The sequence below is a fragment of the Oncorhynchus tshawytscha genome, linkage group LG22, assembly GCF_018296145.1.
Source record: "Oncorhynchus tshawytscha isolate Ot180627B linkage group LG22, Otsh_v2.0, whole genome shotgun sequence".
In the NCBI taxonomy this organism is placed as follows: domain Eukaryota; kingdom Metazoa; phylum Chordata; class Actinopteri; order Salmoniformes; family Salmonidae; genus Oncorhynchus; species Oncorhynchus tshawytscha.
In genome coordinates, this window is record NC_056450.1 from 45311314 (window position 1) to 45328288 (window position 16975).

The following is a 16975-nucleotide window of genomic DNA, read 5'->3' on the forward strand; positions in this document are numbered from 1 at the left end:
CCCACTGAACGATGGGCTCTTATCAACTACTGGCCAGGAACACCTCCCACTGAACAGAGTAACACACAACACACAGGCTGATGGGCTCCACCTCCCACTGAACAGAGTAACACACACAACACCTCCCACTGAACAGAGAAACCAGGCACAACACTCCCCACTGAACAGAGTAACACAGGCTGACAACTGATGGGCTCCCACTGAACAGAGTAACACACACACACACTCCCCACTGAACAGAGTAACAGACACAACACCTCCCACTGAACAGAGAAACCAGGCACAACTGACACCAAGCCTACTGAACAGAGAAACCAGGCACACAACACCTCCCACTGAACAGAGTAAACCAGGCACTAACTGATGGGCTCCCACTGAACAGAGTAACACCAGGCTGACTAACACCTCCCACTGAACAGAGTAATCTACAAACCAGGCTGACACACCTCCCACTGAACAGAGAAACCAGGCTGACAACACCTCCCACTGAACAGAGGAACAGGCACAACTGACACACCTCCCACTGAACAGAGTAAACACACACAAGCACACCTCCCACTGAACAGAGTAACACACACACACTGTTATCTACTGGGAACAGGCTGTAACATGGGCACACACACACCTACTGAACAGAGGAACACACACACACCTACTGGGAACAGGCTGACTAACACACACACACCACCTACTGAACAGGTAACACAACACACACCTACTGAACAGAGGAACACACACCTCCCACTGAACAGAGTAACACTGACACACCTCCCACTGAACAGAGTAACACCACACAGAAAATCATTGTGTTGCTGTTCTTGCTGAACAGCATTAACACACACACATTAACTCTAAACTGAACAGAGGGTGGAACAGGTCAGACCTTCTCCAGCTGAACAGAGTAAACACAGGCACCTCCCACTGAACAGAGTAAACACTGGCAGGACACCTCCTACTGAACAGAGGAGCACACACACCTCCCACTGAACAGAGTAGCACACACACACACCTACTGAACAGAGTAAACACACACACACTCCTACTGAACAGAGGAACACACACACCTCCCACTGAACAGAGGAACACACACACACACACCTCCCACTGAACAGAGTAACACACACACACACACACACCTCCCACTGAACAGAGTAAACACACACACACCCCTACTGAACAGAGTAACACACACACCTCCCACTGAACAGAGGAACACACACACACCTCCTACTGAACAGAGGAACACACACACACCTCCTACTGAACAGAGGAACACACACGATCATCTCCTTTGTCTTGGTCACGTTGAGGGAGAGGTTGTTGTCCTGATACCACATAGCCAGGTCTCTGACCTCCTCCCTGTAGGCTGTCTCATCGTTTACAGTAATCAGGCTTAACACTGTTGTGTCATCAGCAAACTTAATGATGGTGTTGAGTCGTGCCTGGCCATGCAGTCATGAGTGAACAGGGAGTAAAGGAGGGGACTGTGCATGCACCCCTGAGGGGCTCCAGTGTTGAGGATCAGCGTGGCAGACGTGTTGTTACCAACCCTTACCACCTGGGGCGGCCAGTCAGGAAGTCCAGGATCCAGTTGCAGAGGGAGGTGTTAAGTCCCAGGGTCCTTAGCTTAGTGATAAGCTTTGAGGGCACTATGGTGTTGAACGCTGAGCTGTAGTCAATGAGCATTCTCACATAGGTGTTCATTTTGTCCAGGTGGGAAAGGGCAGTGTGGAGTGTGATTGAGATTGCGTCATCTATGGATCTGTTGGGTTGGTATGTGAATTGGAGTGGGTCTAGGTGTCCGGTAGGATGCTGTTGATGTGAGCCATGACCAGCCTTTCAAAGCACTTCATGGCTACAGATGTGAGTGCTACGGGCCGGTAATCATTTAGGCAGGTTACCTTCGCTTCCTTGGGCACAGGGACTATGGTGGTCTGCTTGAAATATGTCGGTATTACAGACTCAGTCAGGGAGGGTTTGAAAATGTCAGTGAAGACACTTGACAGTTGCAAATGCTTTGAGAAACATCACTGACCCACCACCATATTTCACCGTGGGTATGAGGTGCCTCTCCTTGTTGCATCTCTGTTTCACCGTGGGTATGAGGTGCCTCTCATCTGTTTCACTGTGGGTGCATCTCTGTTTCACCGTGGGTATGAGGTGCCTCTCCTTGTATGCATCTCTGTTTCACCGTGGGTATGAGGTGCCTCTCCTTGTATGCATCTCTGTTTCACCGTGGGTATGAGGTGCCTCTCCTTGTATGCATCTCTGTTTCACCGTGGGTATGAGGTGCCTCTCCTTGTATGCATCAGTGTTTCACTGTGGGTATGAGGTGCCTCTCCTATGCATCTCTGTTTCACCGTGGGTATGAGGTGCCATCTCTGTTTCACCGTGGGTATGAGGTGCCTCTCCTTGTATGCATCTCTGTTTCACTGTGGGTATGAGTGCCTCTCCTTGTATGCATCTCTGTTTCACCGTGGGTATGAGGTGCCTCTCCTATGCATCTGCATCTCTGTTTCACCGTGGGTATGAGGTGCCTCTCCTTGTATGCATCTCAGCAATTCTTTCCCACTGATTCTTGGGGATTTTGTTGCTTCTCTCACCATCCTCCCTATCTTGGGGGGCAAAATGCCTTTCAGTCCTCTACCCGTGAGGTTTTCAACTGTTCTATATCTTTAGAATGTTTTAATAATTGCCCTGACAGGGCTCAGTGGTATATTCAATCGTTTGTGGATCTTGTTGTAGCCATGACCAGATTTATGAAGGTCTACCACCATCTGTCTCTTTTCAACTGCCAGTTCCTTTCTTCATGGTGTTGGATGACAAAGGGATATTGCATGCCTCTACCCTAGTGAAACAGGAAGTAGTAGTTAAAACTTAGATCAACTTAAATAAGTGGAATGTAGTTCCTGGTTTAATTTTGGTAGATGTTATTTACAATAATCTTTAAGGGTGCCATTAATTGTGAAACCTTGATTTGGAGGACATTGATTTTTAATTGAAATTAAATCAAGCAATTATTTTGGTTGGTTCCATTGAAACATTAATAAAGTACAGTATTTCTTACATGTTGGTATTTTGAATTTATCTCTATAATTATAATGTTTTTATATTTGTTTAAAGTATTGTTTGTGCATTGCCAGTCAGGGGTGGCAGTAATTTTGGAGTCCACTGTACCCTATAGTACATATCAATGCCTACATATCAATGCATACACACACACTATCTAGGTCAAATAGGGGAGAGGCGTTGTGCCGTGAGGTGTTGCTTTATCTGTTTTTTGAAACCAGGTTTGCTGTTTATTTGATCAATATGAGATGGAAGGTTCCATGCAATAAGGGCTCTGTATAATACTGTACACTTTCTTGAATTTGTTCTGGATTTGGGGACTGTGAAAAGACCCCTGGTGGCATGTCTGGTGGGATAAATGTGTGTCCGAGCTGTGTGTAAGTTGACTATACAAACAATTTAGGATTTTCAACACATTAATGCTTCTTTATAAAAAGAAGTGATGCAGTCAGTCTCTCCTCAACTCTGAGCCAAGAGAGACTGGCATGTATAGTATTTCTATCAGCCCTCTGATTTATGTACAACAACAACAAAACAAAATAGCACAGTTGGTTAGGAGCAGAACGGCCCTCTGGTCTCTAATTGTTTACATTTTTTTACATTATGTCTCAGGTTCTGCTGTGGTGCAGCTTTTCCTCTACAGGGTTTCAAATTTGGGAAAATGACACTCTCTAATTGTTTTATATTTTTGAAATTTTGTCAGGAAATGCAGCTCCGTCTCAGGTTCTGCTGTGGTGCAGTGGTTGCACAGCCTTTCCTCTACAGGGAGCCAGGTTTCCCTGTGTCTACCCTCCTCAATGGCAAGGCTGTGCTCACTGAGCCTGTACTTTGTCAAGGTTTTTCTAAGGTGTTGATCAGTAACCATGGTCAAATAGTTAACCACGGTGTGCTGTCGATTTAGGGCCAGATAGCGCTGCATTTTGCCTTGTGCTTGTGTTTCCCAATAGGTAATGCGGTTTTGTTTTGACTGTGTTGTAATTTGGCTTATTCTGATTAATTGGATGGTCTGGTCGTGAGGCTTCAGTGTGTTAGTAGAACAGGTTTGTGAGCCTCAGGATCAGCTGAATTAGGGGATTATTGTCTTTGCTCAGCCCTTGGCATTGCAGGGTTTGGTAATTATATGAGAGGGGTCATTGTATTGTTTCCAAAACTGAATTGCTATTTTATTTTATTTTAATAGTGGCCTAATAGATACTGGCCTAATTCTGCCCTGCATGCATTGTTTGTAGTTTTCCTCTGGACATGTAGGAGAATCTTACAGAACTCTGCATGCAGGGTTTCAATGGGGTCTTTGTCCCATTTGATGAAATCTTGTTTTGCAAGTGGACCCCACACCTCGCTGCCATAAAGTGCAATTGGTTCAGTGACATATTCAATTAGTTTTAACCAAATGTTAATAGGCATTTCAATTTGAATGTATTTTTAATGGCGTAGAATTCCCTGTGTGCTTTCTCTCTCAGTTCATTCACTTCCTCATTAAGGTGTCCAGTTGAGCTTATTATTAAACCTCAGTAATTGTAGTGTGTGCAGTACTCTATATATTTAAACCTCAGTAATTGTAGTGTGTACAGTACTCTATATATTTAAACCTCAGTAATTGTAGTGTGTACAGTACTCTATATATTTAAACCTCAGTAATTATAGTGTGTGCAGTACTCTATATATTTAAACCTCAGTAATTATAGTGTGTGCAGTACTCTATATATTTAAACCTCAGTAATTGTAGTGTGTACAGTACTCTATATATTTAAACCTCAGTAATTATAGTGTCTACAGTACTCTATATATTTAAACCTCAGTAATTATAGTGTCTACAGTACTCTATATATTTAAACCTCAGTAATTATAGTGTCTACAGTACTCTATATATTTAAACCTCAGTAATTATAGTGTGTACAGTACTCTATATATTTAAACCTCAGTAATTATAGTGTGTACAGTACTCTATATATTTAAACCTCAGTAATTATAGTGTCTACAGTACTCTATATATTTAAACCTCAGTAATTATAGTGTCTACAGTACTCTATATATTTAAACCTCAGTAATTATAGTGTCTACAGTACTCTATATATTTAAACCTCAGTAATTATAGTGTGTACAGTACTCTATATATTTAAACCTCAGTAATTATAGTGTGTACAGTACTCTATATATTTAAACCTCAGTAATTATAGTGTGTGCAGTACTCTATATATTTAAACCTCAGTAATTATAGTGTGTACAGTACTCTATATATTTAAACCTCAGTAATTATAGTGTGTGCAGTACTCTATATATTTAAACCTCAGTAATTATAGTGTGTGCAGTACTCTATATATTTAAACCTCAGTAATTATAGTGTGTGCAGTACTCTATATATTTAAACCTCAGTAATTATAGAGTGAGATCTGTGCAGTACTCTTTATATTTAAACCTAGATAATTGTAGTGTCTACAGTACTCTATGTATTTAAACCTAGGTAATTGTAGTGTGTGCAGTACTCATATATTTTGTACCATTTGAGAACTAATTCCCTGAGATCTGGATATTCTTTGGAAATTAATTTTTTAAATATGTTTAGGGTTTACTGCCAGGGCCCAGGTCTGGCAGTACTGCTCGAGCAGGTCCAGGCTCTGCTGTAGGCCATGTACTGTGGGTGTTTACTGCCAGGGCCCAGGTCTGGCAGTACTGCTCTAGCAGGTCCAGGCTCTGCTGTAGGCCATGTGCTGTAGGTGTTTACTGCCAGGGCCCAGGTCTGACAGTACTGCTCTAGCAGGTCCAGGCTCTGCTGTAGGCCATGTGCTGTGGGTGACATCAGACACAGGTCTTCTGCCAAGAGCAGACGTTTAACCTCTGAATTGTGGACACAAGGGGCTGAGGATTTTTCTATAATTGTGGCCAGTTCGTTGATATAAATATTGAAGAGTGCAGGGATCAGATTTAATTTTTTTAATTTAATTTTTATTTAGTTCACCTTTATTTAACCAGGTAGGGAAGTTGAGAACAAGTTCTCATTTACAACTGCGACCTGGCCAAGATAAAGCAAAGCAGTTCGACACATACAACAACACAGAGTTACACATGGAGTAAAACAAACATACTGTCAATAATACAGTTGAAAAATAAGTCTATATACAATCTGAGCAAATGAGGTGAGATAAGGGAGGTAAAGGCAAAAAAAAAAGGCCATGGTGGCAAAGTAAATACAATATAGCAAGTAAAACACTGGAATGGTAGATTTGCAGTGGAAGAATGTGCAAAGCAGAGAGAGAAATAATGGGGTGCAAAGGAGCTAAATAAATAAATACAGTAGGGGAGAGGTAGTTGTTTGGGCTAAATTACAGATGGGCTATGTACAGGTGCAGTAATCTGTGAGCTGCTCTGACAGCTGGTGCTTAAAGCTAGTGAGGGAGATGTTTCCAGTTTCAGAGATTTTTGCAGTTCGTTCCAGTCATTGGCAGCAGAGAACTGGAAGGAGAGGCGGCCAAAGTAGGAATTGGCTTTGGGGGTGACTAGAGAGATATACCTGCTGGAGCGCGTGCTACGGGTGGGTGATGCTATGGTGACCAGCGAGCTGAGATAAGGGGGGACTTTACCTAGCAGGTATATGTCACTGCAAACTTAAAGGTCCTCAATGTCGCCATTGCCGTGATTCTAAGCAATGTTGTGCTGCTATTTTTACTGAATTGGCCAAAGCTTTTAATATGGTAGACCATTCCATTCTTGTGAGCCGGCTAAGGAGTATTGGTGTCTCTGAGGGGTGTCTCTAAAAGGCCAGCATCCCGTAGTCGCCTCTTCACTGTTTACGTTTTGTGGGTACTATTTAATGAAGCTGTAAGTTGAGGACTTGTGAGGGGTCTGTTTCTCAAACTAGATACTCTAGTGTACTTGTCCTCTTGCTCAGTTGTGCACTGGGGCCTCCTACCCTCTTTCTATTCTGGTTAGGGACAGTTTGTGCTGTTCTGTGAAGGGAGTAGTACACAGCGTTGTACGAGATCTTAAGTTTCTTGGCAATTTCTCGCATGGAGTAGCCTTCATTTCTCAGAACAAGAATAGACTGATGAGTTTCAGAAGAAAGGCTTTGTTTCTTTTGTGCACCATTATACATATATATGTGTGACCAAACTCTTGACAGCTGGGTTTGAACAATAATAGAGACAAAACCCCTAACCACCCGCAAGAAAGGAAGTCTATAGCTTCAACCGCTCTCTTTGGGTTGGTAGGAACTGAAATTCACTAACATCAGGAGGCTCCCAAACAGCGACGCACGTCCCACGTACAGTCCCATTATGTCAGCCAGTTGTTTTTATCCAACATGACATGAATATGTTGCAACATTACTTTTCATAGAACACGTTCATACAAGCTGAGCGCTCTGTATGTTAATCTCCATAATGTTTACCCAACCCCACGACTGCTTTACTGATGGCTGAACATTTTAGCTTGCTACATTTGCAGCCTGACCCAAATACTTATCCAGGCAGCCAGCTAACCTAACCAGCCAGCCAACTCAGCTAGCTAGCCACGTGCCAGCCAGCTAACCTAACCAGCCAGCCACCTCAGCTAGCTAGCCACGTGCCAGCCAGCTAACCTAACCAGCCAGCCAACTCAGCTAGCTAGCCACGTGCCAGCCAGCTAACCTAACCAGCCAGCCAACTCAGCTAGCTAGCCACGTGCCAGCCAGCTGCCCATTAGTCATATAACCAGAATGCTAACCGCCAAGTTAACAAATCCACCAGGCCCCTCGTACCAATTAACTACATTATGTCCATGAATAACAAATAAACATGGATGACGTTAGCTAGTTAGCTTAGCATTAGTTGTGTCCATCTTACTAGTTAAGTTGGGTCTTCATGCGAATGGGTATCCAAGGAAGGAGGGGGGGGGCGTAGTTGTTTGTTTCTTCCGTCTGAAGTGGGGAGAATCTGGAGGAATGGGGGGCGATGACTGGGCTCTTTGTGGATTTCCTCCTCAGTATGGTTTCATTGCTGTAGTCTGGGTAGAATGCCAGATTGGATCTCCCATGTCTCGGTGGATTCTCCAGGGCTCTGGTTCAGGATATCCACTTGGTCCTCATATCTTAACAGGCAGAATATGAGGGTACGGGGGCGCCCAGGGTTTTTATTGCCACTGTAGATTCGGTGTGCCTGTTGATTTCAATCTTCCTCCCTTGTAGCAACAGTATCCATTTTGGTAGATTCTCCTGAAGAAAACCTTTTGGGTCAGAACCCTCTGTCGTTTCTTCCAGGCCCACCAGACGTATGCTCAGTCTCCTCTCTCTGTCTTCAAGCGACATAATTTTCTCCCGCAGTTGTTTCACTGCATCTCGGCAGGTGGCTATGACGTCTGTAGAAGTCCTACTGCTAACCTGCATCTCATCACAGCACTGCTCCAGAGACTTGCATTTGACAGATTGACTGGCTATGTCATTTGAGAGTTTTAAGATAGACGTGTTGGAGGCTTCCACCATATCTTTAATTAATGTAATTTCCCCCAGAAAGCAGTTCCTCCAGGGATTCCTTAACTGCTTGTTTGCCCATTACCTGCATCAAAGTTTGTTGTTGATTCAGAGCCTTCAATGCGGCACAGTGTATCCTCGCTGGTCTTAGTTGGCTCGGTGTCTTTCTTTGTTTTGGACACTTTTAGGCCTCTCTGTGCCTTATTTGAGTGTCCTCATCACGTAGGTCCATGATATTAAGCATTTTGAATGTTCAGAGGCCCAGTTGTCAGGAATTTATGACGGATTTTGGACTTTTGTTACAGTACTCAGAGCTACACGTGCATCTCTGCCAAAAGGCCACCAGATGTCCCCAATATCATTTATTTATTTATCCCAGCCCAGTCCCCGCAGGAGGCCTTTTGCCTTTGGTAGGCCGTCATTGTAAATAATAATTTGTTCTTAACTGACTTGCCTAGTTAAATAAAGGTAAAAATAAAATCGCTGCCAAATGTGCTTCAACAAAGTTCTGAGTAAAGGGTCTGAATACTTATGTAAATGTGATATTTAATTATATTACTGTAATAAATTCCCCAAAATGTCTAAACTCAATATATTGTTGATTTTTTTTACTGCTAGATTGATTATTTACTGTGAGTGGATGTGGGGTCCAGAAAGTCATCTACGTTTTGGTTACTGGTTGTTTTCTTGTATTCTTCTGTTTTGGACCTGTATGAATTGGTGTTGTTGTACAGCTGACTGGGCTGTGGTGTTGTACAGCTGACTGGGCTGTGAATGTCTGATGTTGTACAGCTGACTGGGCTGTGTGATGTTGTACAGCTGACTGTGATGTTGTACAGCTGACTGGGCTGTGAATGTCTGATGTTGTACAGCTGACTGGGCTGTGATGTTGTACAGCTGACTGGGCTGTGATGTTGTACAGCTGACTGGGCTGTGATGTTGTACAGCTGACTGGGCTGTGATGTTGTACAGCTGACTGGGCTGTGAATGTGGGCTGATGTTGTACAGCTGACTGGGCTGTGATGTTGTACAGCTGACTGGGCTGTGGATGTCTCAGCTGATGTTGTACAGCTGACTGGGCTGTGGATGTCTGATGTTGTACAGCTGACTGGGCTGTGGATGTCTGATGTTGTACAGCTGACTGGGCTGTGGATGTCTGATGTTGTACAGCTGACTGGGCTGTGATGTTGTACAGCTGACTGGGCTGTGGATGTCTGATGTTGTACAGCTGACTGGGCTGTGGATGTCTGATGTTGTACAGCTGACTGGGCTGTGATGTTGTACAGCTGATTGGGCTGTGATGTTGTACAGCTGACTGGGCTGTGGATGTCTGATGTTGTACAGCTGACTGGGCTGTGGATGTCTGATGTTGTACAGCTGACTGGGCTGTGGATGTCTGATGTTGTACAGCTGACTGGGTGTGTGCTGACAGCTGACTGGGCTGTGGATGTTGTACAGCTGACTGGGCTGTGGATGTCTGATGTTGTACAGCTGACTGGGCTGTGGATGTCTGATGTTGTACAGCTGACTGGGCTGGCTGTGTTGTATGACTGGGCTGATGTTGTACAGCTGACTGGGCTGTGATGTTGTACATCTGACTGGGCTGTGGATGTCTGATGTTGTGTTGTACAGCTGACTGGGCTGTGATGTCTGATGTTGTACAGCTGACTGGGCTGTGGATGTCTGATGTTGTACAGCTGACTGGGCTGTGATGTTGTACAGCTGACTGGGCTGTGGATGTCTGATGTTGTACAGCTGACTGGGCTGTGGATGTTGTACAGCTGACTGGGCTGTGGATGTCTGATGTGGGCTGTGATGTTGTACAGCTGACTGGGCTGTGGATGTGGGCTGATGTTGTACAGCTGACTGGGCTGTGGATGTCTGATGTTGTACAGCTGACTGGGCTGTGGATGTCTGATGTTGTACAGCTGACTGGGCTGTGATGTTGTACATCTGACTGGGCTGTGGATGTCTGATGTTGTACAGCTGACTGGGTGTGTATGTTGTACAGCTGACTGGGCTGTGGATGTCTGATGTTGTACAGCTGACTGGGCTGTGATGTTGTACAGCTGACTGGGCTGTGGGCTGTGATGTTGTACAGCTGACTGGGCTGTGGATGTCTGATGTTGTACAGCTGACTGGGCTGTGATGTTGTACAGCTGGATGTCTGATGTTGTACAGCTGACTGGGCTGTGGATGTCTGATGTTGTACAGCTGACTGGGCTGTGGATGTCTGATGTTGTACAGCTGACTGGGCTGTGATGTTGTACAGCTGACTGGGCTGTGGGCTGTGATGTTGTACAGCTGACTGGGCTGTGGATGTCTGATGTTGTACAGCTGACTGGGCTGTGGATGTCTGATGTTGTACAGCTGACTGGGCTGTGTCTGATGTTGTACAGCTGACTGGGCTGTGATGTGTGATGTTGTACAGCTGACTGGGCTGTGGATGTCTGATGTTGTACAGCTGACTGGGCTGTGATGTTGTACAGCTGACTGGGCTGTGATGTTGTACAGCTGACTGGGCTGTGGGCTGTGATGTTGTACAGCTGACTGGGCTGTGGATGTCTGATGTTGTACAGCTGACTGGGCTGTGGATGTTGTACAGCTGATGGGCTGTGATGTTGTACAGCTGACTGGGCTGTGGGCTGTGGATGTCTGATGTTGTACAGCTGACTGGGCTGTGATGTTGTACAGCTGACTGGGCTGTGGATGTGATGTTGTACAGCTGACTGGGCTGTGATGTTGATGTTGTACAGCTGACTGGGCTGTGGATGTCTGATGTTGTACAGCTGACTGGGCTGTGGATGTCTGATGTTGTACAGCTGACTGGGCTGTGATGTTGTACAGCTGACTGGGCTGTGGATGTTGATGTTGTACAGCTGATTGGGCTGTGATGTTGTACAGCTGACTGGGCTGTGGATGTCTGATGTTGTACAGCTGACTGGGCTGTGGATGTCTGATGTTGTACAGCTGACTGGGCTGTGATGTTGTACAGCTGACTGGGTTGTACAGTGACTGGGTTGTACAGCTGACTGGGCTGTGGATGTTGTACAGCTGACTGGGCTGTGGATGTCTGATGTTGTACAGCTGACTGGGCTGTGGATGTCTGATGTTGTACAGCTGACTAGGCTGTGGATGTCTGATGTTGTACAGCTGACTGGGCTGTGATGTTGTACAGCTGACTGGGCTGTGGATGTCTGATGTTGTACAGCTGACTGGGTGTGTACAGCTGACTGGGCTGTGGATGTCTGATGTTGTACAGCTGACTGGGCTGTGATGTTGTACAGCTGACTGGGCTGTGAATGTCTGATGTTGTACAGCTGACTGGGCTGTGATGTTGTACAGCTGACTGGGCTGTGATGTTGTACAGCTGACTGGGCTGTGGGCTGTGATGTTGTACAGCTGACTGGGCTGTGGATGTCTGATGGGCTTGTGATGTTGTACAGCTGACTGGGCTGCGGATGTCTGATGTTGTACAGCTGACTGGGCTGTGGATGTCTGATGTTGTACAGCTGACTGGGCTGTGGATGTCTGATGTTGTACAGCTGACTGGGCTGTGATGTTGTACAGCTGACTGGGCTGTGGATGTCTGATGTTGTACAGCTGACTGGGCTGTGGATGTCTGATGTTGTACAGCTGACTGGGCTGTGATGTTGTACAGCTGACTGGGCTGTGATGTTGTACAGCTGACTGGGCTGTGATGTTGTACAGCTGACTGGGCTGTGGATGTCTGATGGGTTGTACAGCTGACTGTTGGCTGACTGGGCTGTCTGATGTTGTACAGCTGACTGGGCTGTGGATGTCTGATGTTGTACAGCTGACTGGGCTGTGATGTTGTGTTGTACAGCTGACTGGGCTGTGGATGTCTGACTGGGCTGGTACAGCTGACTGGGCTGTGGATGTTGTACAGCTGACTGGGCTGTGATGTTGTACAGCTGACTGGGCTGTGGATGTCTGATGTTGTACAGCTGACTTGGCTGTGATGTTGTACAGCTGACTGGGCTGTGATGTTGTACAGCTGACTGGGCTGTGATGTTGTACAGCTGACTGGGCTGTGGATGTCTGATGTTGTACAGCTGACTGGGCTGTGGATGTCTGGTGTTGTACAGCTGACTGGGCTGTGATGTTGTACAGCTGACTGGGCTGTGGATGTGTGGTTGTTGCCATGTTTGTTATTTTGAGGAACAATGTAATTTGGCTGTGATCAGACAGAGGTGTTAGTGGTATTTCACCCAATAGATATTGAAGTTTATCAAAGTTGGATATTTTTTCTCCAATTCTTTGTGGATCTGTGTAATCTGAGGGAAATATGTGTCTCTAATATGGTCATACATTGGGAAGGAGGTTAGGAAGTGCAGCTCAGTTTCCACCTCATTTTGTGGGCAGTGAGCACATAGCCTGCCTTCTCTTGAGAGCCAGGTCTGCCTACGGCGGTCTTTCTCAGTAGCAAGGCTATTCTCACTGAGTCTGTACATAGTCAAGGTCCTTATGTTTGGGTCAGTCACAGTGGTCAGGTATTCTACCACTGTGTACTCTCAGTTTAGGGACAAATAGCATTCTAGTTTGCTCAGCTTTTTTGTTAATTACATGACACATTGGAAATAATTATCTTTTTGTTTTCTCGTGATTTGGTTGGGTCTAATTGTGTTGCTGTCCTGGGGCTCTGTGGGGTCTGTTTGTGTTTGTGAACGGAGCCCCAGGACCAGCTTGCTTCGGGTACTCTTATCCAGGTTCATCTCTCTGTAGGTGATGGCTTTGTTATGGAAGTTTTGGGAATCACTTCTTTTAGGTGGTTGTAGAATTGAATGGCTATTTTCTGGATTTTAATAATTAGCGGGTATCGGCCTTATTCTGCTCTTCATTCTCACACTGAGAATATTTTTGCTGCCCTCTGCATGCAGACTCTCAATTTGGTGTTTGTCCCATTTTGTGAATTTTTGGTTGGTGAGCGGACCCCAGACCTCACAACCATAAAGGGCAATGGGTTCTATAACCGATTCGTATTTTTAGCCAAATTCTAATTGCTATGTCGAATTTGATGTTCCTTTTGATGGCATAGAAGGCCCTTCTTGCCTTGTCCCAGATCGTTAGCTGCTTTGTGGAAATGACCTGTGGCGCTGATGTTTAGGCCGAGGTATGTATAGTTGTTTGTGTGCTCTAGAGCGCTGACGTTTAGGCCGAGGTATGTATAGTTGTTTGTGTGCTCTAGAGCGCTGATGTTTAGGCCGAGGTATGTATAGTTGTTTGTGTGCTCCAGGGCAACAGTGTCTAGATGGAATTTGTATTTGTTGTCCTGGCAACTTGACCATGTTTCAAACACCATTATTTTTGTCTTACTGAGATTTACTGTCAGGGCCCAGGTCTGGCAGAATCTGTGCATAAGATCTAGGTGCTGCTGTAGGCCCTCCTTGGTTGGTGACAGAAGTACCAGATCATCAGCAAACAGTAGACATTTGACTTCAGATTATAGTAGGGTGAGGCTGGGTGCTGCAGACTGTTGTAGTGCTTGCGCCAATTCGTTGTAATACATGTTGAAGAGGGTGGGGCTTAAGCTGCATCCCTGTCTCACCTCACGGCCCTGTGGAAAGAAATGTGTGTTTTTTGACACTAATTTTATAATGTATGTTTTCCCCCATCAAATCAAATGTATTTATATAGCCGATATATCAGCTGATATCTCAAAGTGCTGTACAGAAACCCAGCCTAAGACCCCAAACAGCAAGCAATGCAGGTGTAGAAGCACGGTGGCTAGGAAAAACTCCCTAGGAAGGCCCAACTCTAAAGCGTTGAAAACAGCAGGTCTGGGACAGGTAGCACGTCCGGTGAATAGGTCAGGATTCCATAGCCGCAGGCAGAACAGTTGAAACTGGAGCAGCAGCATGGTCAGGTGGACTGGGGACAGCAAGGAGTCATCATGCCAGGTAGTCCTAGGAGAGAGAGAGACAGAGAGAGAGACAGAGAGAGAGACAGACAGAGAGACAGAGAGAGAGACAGAGAGAGAGAGACAGAGACAGAGACGATGAGTGATATTATATATTGTTTAGGTTTTCTAATGCCAAGTTTAGACCTAGTGTAAACGTTTTGTCCAGGAAGTTGTATAAAAGGGAATGAGTTTGTTGTTGCCTAATTGTTTTTTGGTATCTTTTCAACCTACTTTCCTTCCATCTATAGCATTTCTTAATATTATTCAGTTCCTTTGGCTTTGATGCCTCATGATTTGAGTATTGCTCTGTTCAAGTAGACTGTGATTTTGCTGTGGTCTGATAGGGGTGTCAGTGGGCTGACTGTGAACGCTCTGAGAGACTCTGGGTTGAGGTCAGTGATAAAGTAGTCTACAGTACTACTGCCAAGAGATGAGCTATAGGTGTACCTACCATAGGAGTCTCTTCGAAGTCTACCATTGACTATGTACATACCCAGCGTGTGACAGAGCTGCAGGAGTTGTGCCCTGTTTTTGTTGGTTATGTTGTGGTAGATTGTCTAGGGGGGCAGATGGGGGAGGGAATGCTGTCATATCTCTCTCTCTCCAGAGTACCTGACTATTGGTCTGTTCTCGCTCTCTCTGTCTCCAGAGTACCTGACTATTGGTCTGTTCTCGCTCTCTCTCTCTGTCTCCAGAGTACCTGACTATTGTTCTGTTCTCGCTCTCTCTCTCTCTCTCCAGAGTACCTGACTATTGGTCTGTTCTCGCTCTCTCTCTCTCTCTCCAGAGTACCTGACTATTGGTCTGTTCTCGCGCTCTCTCTCTCTCCAGAGTACCTGACTATTGGTCTGTTCTCGCTCTCTCTGTCTCCAGAGTACCTGACTATTGGTCTGTTCTCGCTCTCTCTCTCTGTCTCCAGAGTACCTGACTATTGTTCTGTTCTCGCTCTCTCTCTCTCTCTCTCCAGAGTACCTGACTATTGGTCTGTTCTCGCTCTCTCTCTCTCTCTCTCCAGAGTACCTGACTATTGTTCTGTTCTCGCTCTCTCTCTCTCTCCAGAGTACCTGACTATTGGTCTGTTCTCGCTCTCTCTCTCTCTCCAGAGTACCTGACTATTGGTCTGTTCTCGCGCTCTCTCTCTCTCCAGAGTACCTGACTATTGGTCTGTTCTCGCTCTCTCTCTCTCCAGAGTACCTGACTATTGGTCTGTTCTCGCTCTCTCTCTCTCTCCAGAGTACCTGACTATTGGTCTGTTCTCTCTCTCTCTCTCTCTCCAGAGTACCTGACTATTGGTCTGTTCTCGCGCTCTCTCTCTCTCCAGAGTACCTGACTATTGGTCTGTTCTCGCTCTCTCTCTCTCTCCAGAGTACCTGACTATTGGTCTGTTCTCGCTCTCTCTCTGTCTCCAGAGTACCTGACTATTGGTCTGTTCTCGCTCTCTCTCTCTCTCCAGAGTACCTGACTATTGGTCTGTTCTCGCTCTCTCTCTCTCCAGAGTACCTGACTATTGGTCTGTTCTCGCTCTCTCTCTCTCCAGAGTACCTGACTATTGGTCTGTTCTCGCTCTCTCTCTCTCAGAGTACCTGACTATTGGTCTGTTCTCGCGCTCTCTCTCTCTCCAGAGTACCTGACTATTGGTCTGTTCTCGCTCTCTCTCTCTCTCCAGAGTACCTGACTATTGGTCTGTTCTCGCTCTCTCTCTCTCTCTCTCTCAGAGTACCTGACTATTGATCTGTTCTCGCTCTCTCTCTCTCCAGAGTACCTGACTATTGGTCTGTTCTCGCTCTCTCTCTCTGTCTCCAGAGTACCTGACTATTGGTCTGTTCTCGCTCTCTCTCTCTCAGAGTACCTGACTATTGGTCTGTTCTCTCTCTCTCTCAGAGTACCTGACCATCGGGCTGTGCTCGGTGAGTCGTCCTAAAGGCAGCTATCTGATCTCCACCTTGTCCTCCATCTTCTCCCGCTCCTCCCAGCAGAGCTAAACTCCATGTTGGTGGTGGTACTGCTGACAGACTTCGATGCCCAATGGAGAGCGACCACGCTGGGGGAGATTACAGCTAACTTCCCTCCCAGCTGAAGGCAAACCAGCTCCTGGTGGTACATGCCCCCAAGCAGTACTACCCACCAATAACAGGTACACACGCAGTACTAACACTAATACAACTACACACACAGTACTACCCACTAATACAGGTACACACACAGTACTACCCACTAATACAGGTACACACACAGTACTACCCACTAATACAGGTACACACACAGTACTACCCACTAATACAGGTACACACTCAGTACTACCCACTAATACAAGTACACACACAGTACTACCCACTAATACAGATACACACAGTACTACCCACTAATACAGATACACACAGTACTACCCACTAATACAGGTACACACAGTACTACCCACTAATACAGGTACACACACAGTACTACCCACTAATACAGATACACACAGTACTACCCACTAATACAGATACACACAGTACTACCCACTAATACAGGTACACACAGTACTACCCACCAGAAGTGGG

General features: G+C 45.7%; 1 protein-coding gene across 1 annotated transcript in view; it reads left to right on the forward strand.

The window, feature by feature from the left end:
- The first annotated feature begins 16 nt into the window (after nt 1–16).
- Nucleotides 17–16975, forward strand: part of LOC121840491 (alpha-1,3-mannosyl-glycoprotein 4-beta-N-acetylglucosaminyltransferase C-like) — a 19167-nt gene continuing 2208 nt past the window's right edge. Inside the window, exons 1-2 of the mRNA XM_042304341.1 lie at nt 17–58; nt 16314–16566. The gene's annotated coding sequence lies outside the window, so the exon portion shown is untranslated. The remainder of the gene's footprint in view (nt 59–16313; nt 16567–16975) is intronic.